The 15170-nt window shown below is 45.4% G+C and overlaps 2 long non-coding RNA genes across 3 annotated transcripts in view; both read right to left on the bottom strand.

The window, feature by feature from the left end:
* The window catches only part of LOC129386490 (uncharacterized), a 49249-nt gene extending 36781 nt beyond the window's left edge, over window positions 1-12468 (bottom strand). Inside the window, exons 1-2 of the long non-coding RNA XR_011893925.1 lie at window positions 12340-12468; window positions 6888-6983 (exon numbers count right to left, since the gene is read on the bottom strand). This is a non-coding gene — a long non-coding RNA (uncharacterized lncRNA). The remainder of the gene's footprint in view (window positions 1-6887; window positions 6984-12339) is intronic.
* Window positions 1-13318, bottom strand: part of LOC126537906 (uncharacterized) — a 66156-nt gene extending 52838 nt beyond the window's left edge. The window contains exon 1 of one of the 2 annotated variants that reach the window (XR_011893929.1): window positions 13015-13318. This is a non-coding gene — a long non-coding RNA (uncharacterized lncRNA). Of the gene's footprint in view, window positions 1-12711; window positions 12787-13014 lie in introns of those variants that run through there. The other variant, XR_008613860.2, reaches the window with a different exon arrangement.
* Window positions 13319-15170: the final 1852 nt, after the last annotated feature.

Here is a 15170-nt window from a genome sequence, read left to right as displayed (position 1 = left end):
GAGCTGCTGATTGCTGGACCAATACGAAGGGTCCAAATACAAATACATTTTTCTGTGGAAAGTGCCGCCGCACTGGGCACAAGACAGGTGACTGCCCCAAAAAACCCAACAGTACTGAGAAGGCTTCGTGCTCGATGCAACAAGTAGACATGTCCAAGGCAGTAAACGAAGAGACACAGACCTTGCGTCGAGTTCCCAGAAGTTTGGAATGCGGGAGAACGCAAATGCATAAACGAGACGAGAAGTCTATGCCTACTGCCGAAGGTATGCTTGAAGGACATCCCGCTACTGTCTTGCGAGATACGGGATGCGACTCTATTATTGTCAAAAGGTCCCTCGTACCAGACAGTAAGCTGACAGGAAAAATTTCCTCGGTCTGTCTTCTGGACAGACGATTGTTGAAGCTACCTGAAGCAACCGTGGAGATCGCGTCACCGTTCTTCACAGGCAAGACTAGGGTTTTATGCATGGACAATCCTTTATATGATATTGTCCTGGGAAATATGAAAGGTGTCCGGAATGCCTCCAATCCTGACAATGAATGGAAAAGACATCTTTATACACCGAGCGCTCCGGATGAATCATTTAGAGCAGAAGGTGGAAACTGTTCTACCGATGAATCTATCTCTGCTGACATTTTATCATCGGCTGCTAGAGAAACCAGGGACAAGTCGGAAGTGGCAGCGACAACCAGACATACAAGATCAGGTTCGCATTCGTTGCCAGTACCAGCTATAAACCCCCTAGACATCAGCCCAATCGATTTGAAAAGCAGGCAAAGGGAGGACAGCAGTCTACGTAAATGCTTTGACGCAGTGGACAAAGAGATGAAGACGAGGTTCGCCGACGTCCAATTCTTTGTAAAGGAGGGAATTCTTTACCGAAAGTACACACTGCGGTCAAAGAAACAAATGGAACAGCTTGTCGTGCCCAGAAGCCTTCGTCATTTTGTGATGAAGATGGCTCACGAAGGGATCCTTGCCGGACATCAAGGAATAAAGCGAACCACAGATCGTGTGAGCGAAGAGTTCTACTGGCCTGGATTCCAATCAGACATCACGCGATTTGTTAAATCATGCGATACGTGCCAGAGGACTTTTCCCAAACATTTAATAGGTCGAGTACCATTGGGAAATACTCCTGTTATTGATACCCCGTTTAAGAGAGTTGCCATTGACATTGTGGGACCATTAACTCCCATGTCAGAGAAAGGGAATAAGTACGTGCTGACAATGGTCGATATGGCAACGCGGTATCCTGACGCTGTGTCACTGCCTAGCATTGAAACAGAAAAAATAGCTGAGGCACTTCTAGAGATGTTCTCTCGTGTGGGAGTCCCACAGGAGATAATCAGTGACAGAGGTACATCATTCTCGTCACGCCTGATGAAGGAGCTAAGCCGTCTTCTCTCTTTTACGCAGTTGCCAACAACTCCATATCATCCGATGGCAAATGGCCTTGTGGAGAGGTTCAACGGCACCCTTAAACAAATGATAAGACGAATGTGTCAAGAGAGCCCGAAAAAATGGGACCGGTACTTGGCACCCTTGCTTTTTGCTTATCGCGAAGTCCCTCAGTCAAGCCTGGGTTTTTCACCCTTTGACTTGTTGTATGGCCGTTATGTCAGAGGACCCATGGCGATATTGAAAGAATTATGGACAGGTGATCATATTGATGATGACGCAAAAACTTCATACGGGTATGTAGTCGAGCTACGGAAGCGTCTTGAAGACACTTGTCGTTTAGCCAAGGAGGAGCTTCAAAAAGCAAAACTTTTACAGAAGAAACACTACGACCGGAAGGCCAGACCACGTCATTTAGCTGTTGGAGACAAGGTTTTGCTACTGCTACCTTCGGACAACAACAAATTGATTCTTACGTGGAAAGGGCCATTCACTGTACTTGAGAGGAGAAATGACGTCGATTACGTTATTGACCTCGGGACAAGGACGACACTGTTCCATATAAATCTACTGAAAAAGTACGAGGAACGGCCACCTATATCACCGCCATTACCGGAAGCGTCAGCTGCTTGTCACACTGATGATACCGAAAATGACGATCTACCATGTGTACCATTTCAAGGAAAAGAATCGGTGGCCGACGTGAGTCTATCGGGATCGCTCTCTCCTGACCAGCGCGCTCAAGTCACGGGTCTACTGAGTATATACGAGAATGTATTCACCGAGGTTCCCGGCAAGACACATCTCGTCCAGTGTAAGCTGAAACTTACCACGAATACACCCGTAAACATGCGGCCCTATCCAATACCATTTGCTACCCAAGAAGCGGTACAAAAAGAAATTGGAGAAATGCTACGACAAGGCATCATAGAACCATCTGAGTCCACCTACCAATCACCTATAGTTATCGTGAAGAAAAGAGACGGGACGATGCGTCTATGCGTTGATTTCAGGCAACTCAACAAGATACTGGTCAATGACAACGAGCCTATACCTCGGGTGGATATTATCTTTGGGAGACTGGGGAACGCACAGTATTTTTCAAAGTTTGACTTTTCTAAGGGTTACTGGCAGGTGCCCATGGATGAAGAGTCGAAACCAATGACAGCTTTTGCTACGGCATCAGGCCTATATCAGTTCCGCTTCATGCCGTTTGGCATTAAAACAGCACCAGCTGTTTTCAACCGCCTCATGAGAAAAGTAGTAGCAGACATACCACATATTTACTACTACTTCGATGACGTGCTCATTGCCACTGAAACGTGGGACGAACACGTGGGTACAATTGAGTCATTTCTACAACGAGTGAGAGAATCTGGGTTGACAATTCGTCCAACAAAAAGTGAAATTGGTCAAAGATCAGTGAAATTCCTCGGCCACCTTGTTGGAAACGGTGTCATGCAACCGCAGGTCGAAACACTAGACAAAATACAGGCTGCGAAGCGTCCGCAGACGAAAAAAGAAGTACGCTCGTTTCTCGGACTTACGGGGTATTACCGAGACTTCGTCCACAATTATTCCGAAGTAACCTACCCGCTCACTGAACTGACCAAGAAAAGAGGCCCTAATAAAGTAGTTTGGGGAGAACGTGAACAGAAAGCCTTTGATGAACTCAAGATCCTCCTGTCTACACCACCTATATTGAGAGCACCAGATTTTTCCAAGCCTTTCGTACTCCGCACCGACGCATCATCAACAAGTATAGGTGCCATACTTATGCAGCGCCATGAAGGAATTCTGCACCCGGTGTCATATGCAAGCCGCCGACTACAACCACGAGAAATTGCATATTCAACAGTTGAGCGAGAAGCCCTAGCTCTTACGTGGGCCGTCCAAAAGTTCCACATCTACTTGTTTGGACGCACGTTTATATTACAGAGCGACCATAAGCCCCTTGTTTACATCAAGTCGGCCAAGCACATCAACAGCCGTGTTTTACGTTGGAGCCTCATACTTATGGAGTATGACTTCTCGGTTGAGTATATTAAAGGCAGCGAGAATGTAGGCGCAGACTATATGAGCCGGTTGCCAAGCACATAAAAGAGTGTGTCTGCGGAAACATGGTATTTCAAAAGCACGAACGTTAAACCGGTGTGACTTTAATGTCGAACAACAAACATTTCCTGGCATGTTAGTTTCGTGGATTTCTTTTTTTTACCATCTATCGTGGTGTTGTGTCTTGTTAATGTAGTCATCATGCCGAGTGTGCGGTGCTCGAAACTCTAGTGTTGCAGTAATTTTTATGTGTACTCTTACATACCGAGTGTGCGGTGCTCGGAACTGTAGCACTGTGGTATTTTTTATGTGTACTCAAACGTACCGAGTGTGCGGTGCTCGGAACTGTGGTGCAGTGGCAATACTCTTGTGGTGCGCGTGTGCTATGGTGGACCAGCAGACAGCGAGTATCCTGAAGTTCTTTGAACGAAAGAACTTTCTTAAGTAGGGGGTGATTGTGAAGAAGTATTCACAAAGTACCAAGCGCAAGAGCAGACGACATTGCGGCCGGCCTCAACAAGAGGCAAAGAAAGACGAGGGAGGCTCGTGCAGCGCATGAAAAAGGGGCTCGCGCAACGGGGATCGTTGGAACGCCGGCACGACTAGGGCCGCCGGGCCTACGGAACCCACATCTACCGGTGAGGTTCACCTGACCGAGCGTCCGTCTTCGGGACAGGGAACGCCTCGGGTCGTTGCACGGCACGAGACCCCGGAACGGCCTGCTGCAGCCTCGAACCCGTATCTACGCGCGAGGTTTGGGAGAGCGAGCGTCCGTCGTAGAGACGAGGAGCGCCTCGGGTCGTTGCCTTGCACGAGGCCTCAGGTCGGCCTGCCGGCATCGTGGAACCCGCTTCTACGCGCGAGGTTCGGGTGGCCGGGCGACCAAGTGGCCTGTTCTCGTCTACGGAGCTGTGGGCCGTCCACCTTTTCCTGCCCCGTGCTGCTGCGTTTGCTCTTCCACGCCGGTCATCACTCTACAAGCGAGTGTTCCACCTCAAGGACTCGACTCTACGTTTCACCACACTCCGGACTTAACCGCAACCTCGTGAGACTACATTTTTTCCATTTACGAACAACCTTGTATGTGTGGGTCTAGTAAGATATTCTTCGTGTTTACGTGCCGTCTAATATAATTGTGTGTTTGCTCATCATGCACCGTCTCCTCCATCTTCCTCCCGTCACACGCTTTGCAACGTGACGGTCCTAACAACATCACAATGTGTTATCTCTAAACAAAACTAAAATATTGGATTTGTTCTTATAGATGTGTATTGTTAACTGCTCTAACAGTTCCGCAGAAGTTATCATATACTCTCGTTGTGTTTATACGTTCACACTTGTAACTATTATTCCTAGAATCCAGGTTTCCGCTGCAGTGATTGTGCCTGGACTACGTGGCAGGGTTCTGCGTTGTAAACTGGATGCTGCAAAGGGCATCTTCGCGTTTGTTAAAATTCAAGGATGTGACGACGCCCTGGGCTATGTTGCCGAGATGTCTGTTGTGAAAGCAGCAGCCTATATGCAGATATTTTTTTTTTTTAACATAGATGCACATATATATTTGCAAGTATGTAAAATAATTTCTAAAGAAAAGAACATTTCCTTATGGTAACGTGTTTATTGTACACTTCTGTGAAATTTGTTATATTTATATATGTATGTGTGTGTGTATATAGAAGGGTTGAAATCTGGGCCAGTTGGTACATACTTGAACGAAAAAACCAGTCAAAAGCACAAAGGACAACAGGGGTCTTTTCATGCTATGTGATTAGCGATGATGCAGTTGCGCATGCTCTGCTGGCCTTGCTGGGACTACACCGATTCTAATAAACCTCAGTTGATAGTCCAGCCGTTGTGGTGTGAACCTCTCCTCTTGTCCTTTGTGTTTTTGACTGGTTTTTTCGTTCAAGTATGTATATATGTATATATATGTGTACATACATTGCTTTTGCATTCTTATGATATATGCGACTGAGTCTGTGTTAAATAATAATATGCAAGATAACAGATTATATATGTATACTGGGAGTCATTTGACACAACTGTATTATAACTAGTTTCTATGTAATAACATGAAAATTTCTATATGTATTTGTGTTTATAAATACTCTTATATCCACACTTTATGCGTGATTGTATTGCTACACCAGCCGCTTTCGTGCCTGTCTGGGAGACCGGAGCTTTGTCAAGCCGAAGAGATTTCGCCTTTTTTCCGGCTCTCCCTTTTTCACCTTGTATCCAGTGGTAAAAATAAAAATCATGATGATGATGATGTAGCAGAATATGGTCACAGAACTGAAATGCCACTGTACTGAATTTTGTTAAACTGAAAGGCATTTGAATTGGGTTGAATGGTGTTTCGATGGGGGATATAAAAAAGTTTGTACAGCTAAATAATTTGTTTAAGTGACATTCAAGTGGTAGTTTACTGTATATTGGTTTTCTTGGATAAAAAATTTAGTTGGAAACAGTGCCTTGTATGTCATTTTTTCTGAAACATTGCTCGATGAACAAGAGGCGCAAAAAGACGCCTTTCTATTTTGTCTCTTCCGACCTAACTGGCATTTGGCGAATATCTCTTGCGTGCGGGAGAAAGTAAGGAGGGGGGGGGGGGGGGTGTATATTGGAAAAAATATGACAGTGTCTGGCTCCTCCTGGCGTGGTGTTAAAGGTGTGTATGAACCACTGCTTAGATAAACGGAACTCGGTACCTTTTTCTCAGTACAAACATTCATGAATGTTCACTTCTTATTCCAGCAGTTTAAAAATGTCTGGATAGGCCCTATATCACAATATGTCCCAAGCCTCCTATTTTTTTTTTCTTTATTTAAGAGGACTTGAAAGCTTTCGAACTTCAATGTTAATGAAAAGAATGTTACAACTTTCAATAGCAAGGGATCGCTATTATCAATAGCAAGGGATCGCTATTATTAAAAGAGCTGTTCTGCCATGAACAATTTTCAATATTTTAATTCTGAGAAGCAGTTATTAAGTTTTGAGGAGAAAGTTTTTTGAATGTATGTTCCAGCTTGTAAACTGCGCACAACCTATTTGAGGGCAGTAAGAAGATTTTCTATTGTTTAATATCAAGAGGTGACGAACAGCCACAGTTCAGCAATGTCATGTGTTTTTTTTCATTTTGAAGAGCAAAAATTATCTCAACATATCTGAGCTATCAACACTACAATAGTTCATGACGTTAGCCATTCATCAATTGGGGGACCAAGTTTACAATTTTTATCCTGTGAACTTTTAGTTGGTCTAATAGGGCGATGGTTCATCTCAATACCCCCATTCACCAGAGGGCTACAGGATTGGGACGCCACCTGTGCATATGTAGGAATAAAATTAAGGCACTGACTATGTGGGCAATAAAGCTATGAAGGGATGGTCAGAACATAGGCAGTAAGCTTTATCATGGTACCACACCTATTAGTGCTGCTGCTGCCTTGCCCGCTGAAGAGGGGCAATACAGTGGTGATAGTCTTGTAGACAGTGCCATCGACATCATGATGATAGAAAAGTCTGAAATGGCATCATGGTGTACATTATTCACATAGCCCAGTGGGTCACTGGACAAACTACGACTGTCTCCCAAACAGAAGATAAATCAGTCCATGCTTGCATGGAGGAAAAATTGCAAAAGCTTAGCAGTGACTAAGCAGCATTTGTATAAAGACACCAAGCTGGTTTGTTTCAAGAAGTGACTTCTGATCTATACTTTGAGAAAAAAAAATGTTGCACTTATTGCTGGTTCATTGGCATGCATCTTACTCAGTAACAGAAACTCAGCAAGTGGACCTACTTGGCTTGGACCTTCAGGGTGACAGATAGATGGGCATTGACATGTACAGTCAAAGACATAAGAAAATGCCAGGGACCTCCAAAATCGTTCGTAATACTGGTCACTTCGTTGTAAAGATTGTACACCATACCGCGCACTGAAAGTCGCATCCAGCCAGTTTCGTGCTTGGCTGCTGCTGTGTGCGGGCGCGCCCCATCTTGCTGGTACCACAGAAGCGGAAGAGGTGACAGCGGGACTTCACAGAGAAACTCATCCACCACTCCTTCAAGGATTTTGTTGATGTAACACCGTCCAGTGAGTATGTGATCGAAGAAAATGGGACCGATTATAGCACCAGCATAAATTCCGAACCACAATTTGGGCGACTACTGGTACTGGTGCCTATTGCACTTCACACATTATGGATTGGAGTCCCTCCACTAGTGTGCATTATGCCAATGTACCTAGGCGTTTCGGCGAAAATTGGCTTCATCTGTGCACATGATGTTGCTGGTGGTGGTGGTGATAACTTTATTGCACACAGGGGAGTTGCGGACACGCAGGTCCTTGGGCCCCCGCACGGCCCCACTGCACTCAAACGTTCATGTCCCGGAGGCTCATGACGCTGGCAGCCCGGCCTGTGGCGATGGCTTGCTTGGCCGGGTCCTCGGAGCGCAGTATGGTCTCCCAAGCCTCCCAAGTAGTAAGGTGCTCCAGGCCCCGCGGGGGAGGATCCGCCGGGCAGAGGAAAAGAATGTGATCGAGAGTGGCTTTGGGGTGGTGACAGAGGGTGCAGGAAGGGTCGGTGTGGACGTAGTGATAGCGCGAGCGTACATAAGGGGAGGGTAAGGTGCGTGTTTGGAGCCCAAAAAGTATGGTGACTCATGGGCTTTTGTGAGAAATATAAACGATTCTACGGGACCCTATCTTCCAAGCATTGTTGCTGGTTAAGGTGGGATGGGTGAAAGGTTGTCATTTAGAATTCTCCAAACTGACGACTTGGAAATTGGTACCTGGCCGGCCATGTCCCGCATGCTAGCATGAGGGTTTGAGGCCATAAATGCTAGAACATCCCTGCGAAGGCTAGGACTCAAAGATGGAGTCCTCCGCCGGTTTGTTGAAGCTGCCGGTTTGTCTCAGGTTTTCACAATTTCTGATGATAGTCGATGCATTTGGTCTACCGCCACACTTCCATGAGTGATATACATATTTGCAGTCTTTTTCTTGTTGCCATTTGCAGATGCCAAGGCAAGGATCATGCTTACCGGGTGCTCATTAGAGAAACACATGGCAAATGGGATGGAACAAAACGCACCTTTAAATCTTTGCACTGACGTCAATTCACTTTTGTGGTGACAGGTTCTGTAGAAAAAAAAAAAAAAAGCATCCGTGCACTTTATCTACGCTAAGACAACAGCTATCACAACTTTTTTCCAGGTAACACCAAACGAGACGTGTTACTTCGGCAGGGATGCGGCAGATAAGGCATTAGGTCGATCACAATGTTTTTCTTTATTTCCTTTATTTCGTCCTGGATAACTCAGAGGGAGCATGTTCGAGTGCGCTGCTTTATGATGCGGGTGGGAGCACAGTCACATGGTATTCTCCATATTTCGCAGGGTTTATTTATCTATCATAAAGAATTAGTACGCAATTAGTACGTCGCTGAAAATATCGCAGTCAGATGTCTCTTGGCTGTGCCTTCAGATGCCTCATTGATAATTTGATAATTAGGATAGTACATCTTGACTTAGATAATTAATTACAATGATCAAATTAAATCTCTATAACGAAAAAATTACTGGCAGCTACTGCAATGTACTGTAAACAATATGCACTAGGTTTTCTTCGAGTAACGCATTGCTCTTTTTAAATCTTAGTGCATTATAATTAATTGGGACACTCTGTATATATTTACGTTTGAATGTAAGTGACGATGTTCCCATCCATAATAAATGTTGTAAATTATTAGAAATGTTCTTTTTTTCATGAGTTGTTGACATTGCTTACTGTAAAGAGAAGCAATGCCGAGACACACAACATTTATGTGCATTTCACACGCCGTTGATAAAAGAGTCTGCTGAAGGGGTCACTGAAGTCTATAGGTTTTATTCATGATCAAAAAACCACTCAAAACAATTTGAAGCGTCGTGAGCATACAACAACATATTCATTCTCTAGGCACAGGCTATCCATACCGTTAGAAATAATTCTTAATTGGCTACCTCCATCTCTTTCAAAAATATTATAAACTTTGTCCTGTGTGTATACTTAAATATATTGTATATGTGCATGATGTTTACAGTGGAAATTTAAAATAATGGTAAAGTAAGAAAGTACGGATGAGGCAGCCACCGCGAGTGCTTCTGATGGGCGCGTCCCCCTATTGTCACGACTTGAAGAAATAAAGTGACCCGCCGTGATTGCTTTGTGGCTATGGTGTTGGGCTGCTAAGCTCGAGCTCGCCACATCCAATCCCGGCCACAGCGGCCGCATTTCGATGGGGGCGAAATGTGAAAACACCAATGTACTTAGATTTAGGTACATGTTAAAGAGCACCCCCCCCATGGTCCAAGTTTTCGGAGTCCCCCACTAAGGGGTGCCTCACAATGAGATTGCGGTTTCGGCACATAAAACCGCATAATTACATTTTTTTTGCAGGAATAATCGAAAATATGAATTAAAAGCCGTTCAAGTCTGCACCAACAAGGATGCAGTAAGCTATTAGCCTCAGTAAAATTTTAAGGGAAAAGGTCGAGGAAAGTGAAAAGAAACCTCAAATGATGTGGGTGACAAAGCACTGGTATTGGCACTTTAGGTGTGTGTAGGGGGGAAGGGGGAGGGAGGCTTTGGCTTCGCCTGGGGTGGGGGGGCTCAGCCACCCCCCCCCCCTGGAAATCTCCGGAGGGGGCTCGGGCCCCGGAGCCCCCCACATAGTCGCCACCTATGCTGCTATGTTAACATGGATGGTATTATATGTACATTTCTCAAGTGAATAAATTAAACAAAGTACAAGTAGTTCATTTTCATGGTAAGCAACATTGAAGCAATCAATTTTGCGTCCTTCTATTTTAAGGTGAGAGCCTTAGATGCCTATGCTTCAAGGTCCCATAGTGAGGTACAGAAAATATCATGTGACCCAAGGAAGGCCAGAAGCGAACGAAAACATGTCCAGCCATGTATAAGACATGATTAATGATTATCAAAGTTATCACTATGTGGTACGTGTTTTCAAGTTCCTGTGATGATGTCAAAGGTTATTTCAGATGCACCGCTTCATCACTATCATTATATACAGTTCTTTCTTGTGTGAATGCACAGCTTGTAGAAGACAGGTAGGTAGAACCATAACACAGAATAGACCGTTTGTTTTATAATGAGTGGGACATTGCACCAAACTGTTAGCCCATGACGGTGAGGTGCTCATTGTTACCAACCTTCCAGTGAAAAAAATATACTTTCGAAGAACTCCCAAGAAAAGAAATGTATACATATTGTTTTATGATGGCCCTTTAGAGTGCGCTTTATGCCTGAGAGAGTGATTGTTGCAAGTTTACAGAGATGCTGAGTGCATAACTGAATCATAGTGTCCGTAAGTGTGTATGTTGATGCTAGTTTTTCATGATAGATACACAATAGAACAAAACTGCTTAATAGCTAGTGCTGTGGGTAGCTGCACAGTGAAATGCACATTATTGCAGGGACCTGAACTTTAATAAAAGTGGTGACAATAGTAGTCAAAGTTTTCTTATTATTTGTACTAATGCAATGTGAAGACGGGGATCACGATCCTGGCAACGAGAAATGAAAATCAATGATGACAGCAGTCAGCTAAAAGAACTGGGTGGACAGACACACATGGGAAACCAGCACTTAAGTGGTGTCGGAGCAAAGCTGGAACTTAGGCTGAGCCAAGTAACTTATAAAGGCCGTAGCGCACACGATAGCTGCGCGCAGGTATGGTATACTAGAAATCATCAAGCGGTATCTGCCACATGGTGTTAGCGCATGCTGCCTGCACTAATAGAGATCTCCGACCAAGCTCCTACATCTATACGAATACACAGCTATAAAATGCATGCCGAGATGCAGGATCCGTCCAGTAAAGGGAACAAATTTGCCAGTGGCTTAATATGACATTGACCGACACCTACAGAAGTCGCTTAATCGTTTAAATAATTCGGTGAGAATGACTTGGTTCGACAGGCAAAGTTCTGACTGGTGTTGTATAAGTCGCGGGTCGCTTTTTAACTCGCGACGATAGATTGGATTTTTTACAAGCACTGCTCCAAGAGGGCACATGCTACGGGAGACCTCAGATGAGGACCTGAGGTTATAATAAAGCAGGCGGCGCAGGATCCCCAGGGCACCCAAGGGGTAGTGGGGAGGTCAAAGCTGGAAGCAGGGTGGCCCGTAGATTGGAGTGGCGGAGGCCTAAGCGTGGCGGAGGCCTAAGCGTGCCGGACTTAAAATAAATATTATTACGTCCAGCCGCCAACTTGTGACGCTAAGACTTCTGCAACAGCAGTCAGAAGTTTGCCGTTTGACATACTAAGGCAGCAGCGGAAGCGGACGAAGACACAGAAACGTGAAAAAGAGACCCCACGCTACAAGTTAGTAGCATTCTAAAGTTTAAATTATGGCAATTGAATAACGCGCAACTGAGCCCTCTCCAAGCGTTCGACGCATGGAAAAATTCGCGAGGACGGTAGGATACCAGTGTGACAGGGGCACAAGCAAGGAACGAAAACGCACACACAGGGCAAACTGTGAAGATGCTATATATTTTGCTATATATGTAATACATGCTATATCTATCAAGTGACTAATGCCATGCACTAATCTTCAAAGGTCGCAATGCTTTCGCAATGAAATTGTTGACAGTGTGCGCTGTGTGTGTATCTTGTGTTCCGGCGCACTGCTCATTGCGATCACACCCGATCCTGATCGAATTTCGCGGTCGTGATTGCCTCCTTTGGACAAAATGAGCGAGAGACCCAATCGCAGTCGAGAATTTCAATCCGGATCGGTGCCGATCGCGATCAGAAGTATACGTGTGACACTGGTAGTGACAGGGCAACGCCATATCATACTCGCCTTCACGGGAGACCACTGACCAAACGACAACAATCGTTCGCGCCAGTGCACTGCGCCAGCAACACCCAAGGAGACGCACGAGGAAAACTTGTAGACGACGCACGGCCCGCGCAGCTTAGTCAAGGAAGGAGACATGAAGGATCGCCAGCCGACACACGGCAAAATGCCGGCACGCCTAGGGACAAACGCATATAGAACGAGCAAAGAAACTGCTCCTCCGCGGTACCTAGGCAAAGGGAGAAATTTCAGGCGCAAAACGCCCCCAGATTTTCTCTCTTGCACCCGCTGAAACGACTGGCCAATCCCGTGGACTGGCGATTCCTCAAATGACCGTCTCGTCAGGCGCCATGGCTAGCGCAGGCTAGCGCACACCTAGCGAGCCGCGCCGATTCAGTCCAGAGGAAAGGGGCGACAGGCGATCTTATAAAAGCCCAGTGTGAAAACCAGGCGCACACCAATCTGCGCTCGGAAAAGCGCGCGCAAGCACGTAGCGAGCCGCGCCAATCTAATCCAGAAGGCAAAGGAGGAGGGGAGCACTAGGGAGCTCAGCGCTACCGCAGTAGTTATGCAGGAATGAACTGCGGTCGTGTTCAATGCATCGGGCACACATTCAATTTCTCAGCATGCGTGAACTCTGACCACTGCTAGCGCATGCAACAACATTTGTTTACTTACTTTGTTCGGCGCACAGCGGTAATCCACATCTGTCGTCGGCCTTTCTCGTACCATTTAGTTGGGAATCGGTAGAATGTCACTGGTGGCTGCAGCCCTTTCGTGTTTACATTGCTATTATGGCAGTTCACAACACAACAGTAATTACCAGTCTTCCGGCGAGGCGCCATCGCAAACAAATGCTTTCTCGCGTGATGAGAGCAATCTAGAGAAAGTAAAGACGCTTGATTCTGCATTTCTCGCGTGCAGCGCGAGCGAAGGGAAGCGACGGAAACATACACCCGTGGGAGGGGAATCTGTGCCGCCAGGGGAGAAACGAGCGCTGGCGTCTCGGGTGAAACTTTGCGTGCGGACGTCACATATTCAAAGAGCAAAAACCCCACGAAGAAAAACCCCCACATTTTCTCTCTCGCGCCTGCTCTTACTCGCGCCTGCGCACAAACGGTGGGAGTGCCCTCAAATCATGCTTCAAATGAACGCCTCGTGCGAGACTCGGCTCTGCGTGTGGAAAAATTTTGCGAGGGCGCTGCGAGCGACCTGGATTTACCTGGATTGGAGTGGAGGGGGTTGAGAAACGCTTCGCAGCACAGCATATTCAACGTAATTTCGCTGCGGGCGTTCAGACCAATTGCGCGCGTACGCTCTCATGGTGGAGCTTTATTTCAACTGCAAATTTATATTGGCACCATTTTTGCTACGTATAGATATCTGACGCATCGGTTATACAACATGACGTCTTCGATTTTGCTGTCTTTGTCAAATGCATCGTCTGCTAGCGAGCGCGCGTCCGTTGCGCGGACGCTGGCGTACACCCAGTTTTCCTCGCAGAAAGTCTGTGCAGTAAAAATTTTTTTATGGTTTTACTTGCTTCGATGCGCTTGCGACTCTTGTCGGCCGGTACCAATTGTAGTTTCAGCCAGGTGAAGTGCCATTTTTAACGCTGTTTTCTAAAAGTAACACGTAATTTTTGCCCCAGACGCCGTCTATCTACAACACGAGGCTACCAAAGAAAATTTTAGTGGTATCGTGCCATTTTACGCGCTCTTCTTGTTGGTGGAATATCGATCAGGGACAATGATCAAAGAAAATAATATTATAGTGAAATAAACAAGGTTTATTCACTGCGCAGCGCGAAGAGATGCAGATGACCAATCTACCTCTATGTAATAAATCTAAGATTACATAGACATGTCTATCAAAGGCGTACATGTAAGAGAAAATTATCAAATATTCTAAATGCACTGATTGAAAAAGTGAAAACTCACGACCGGAATAAGCGTGTTTCTTTTATAAGCTGCATCAGCCCCAAGTGATCCAATCGATCGACTTTTCAAGAAAAGGAATAAAGGTAATTATTGGACGTTAATATGGACAACAGTGTTAGGAAAATATATTGCATATGTACTCAGACTGAATCGGTGAGGCCGGGAAGTCTTTACCAGTGTAATCTCCGTGGCTTGTCTGGTGATCTCCTTCAACGTGCCAGCAGGCTAAATGAGGTAGAAACACATAGCCTAATCGAATAGTATTTGCTATTCAGATCGTATTCCACTTCAGAATTCTCTATAAAAAATTATCGAATAGCCGTTTCCGTTCGAATGTAACGCATAACAGCACTGTTCAAGTTTCTAAGGTGAGGGGCCGATGCAAGTGAGGACTCCTATTCCGAATGATTGTGCTGCTGGAGAGGCGTATCAGTTCCTGAGAGAATTAAAGCACGGGTGCTAATCACTTCTGCTGAACAAGTTCGTAGCTGTCATTCAATATAAACGCCCCGTTTTGTGACAGCCTATAAATCTGCTAACTTGGTTCAGGCAAGGAAAACATTTTTTCGACAGTCTCACCATACCTGCAACCCAATAAAACTGGGTGCCCAATCTGGTACGTACCACACTTATCTTTTTCAACGAACACACCAGATCTACAAATATTTCTACGTGTATGTGAGGTGTGCCGTTCCTTTAATTGCTTCACTGTTGTGTTTATAATAGTGCATCGGATAACAGAAAGCAGCCGCTTTTAATGCAGAAGCTGCTTAGTTGCGCGGACGTATAGTTCGGAAAGGCATTACATTTAGGCATGAAATATAAGATAAGCGTAACATGTTTTTCTCAGAAATCAGGCTCCAGATTAATTGCATACACGTCATATGCAATTAC

This window comes from Dermacentor andersoni, chromosome 4 (assembly GCF_023375885.2).
Source record: "Dermacentor andersoni chromosome 4, qqDerAnde1_hic_scaffold, whole genome shotgun sequence".
NCBI lineage: Eukaryota > Metazoa > Arthropoda > Arachnida > Ixodida > Ixodidae > Dermacentor > Dermacentor andersoni.
The sequence above is the reverse complement of the archived record's forward strand: the minus strand, read 5'-3'. Positions and strand labels throughout refer to the sequence as shown.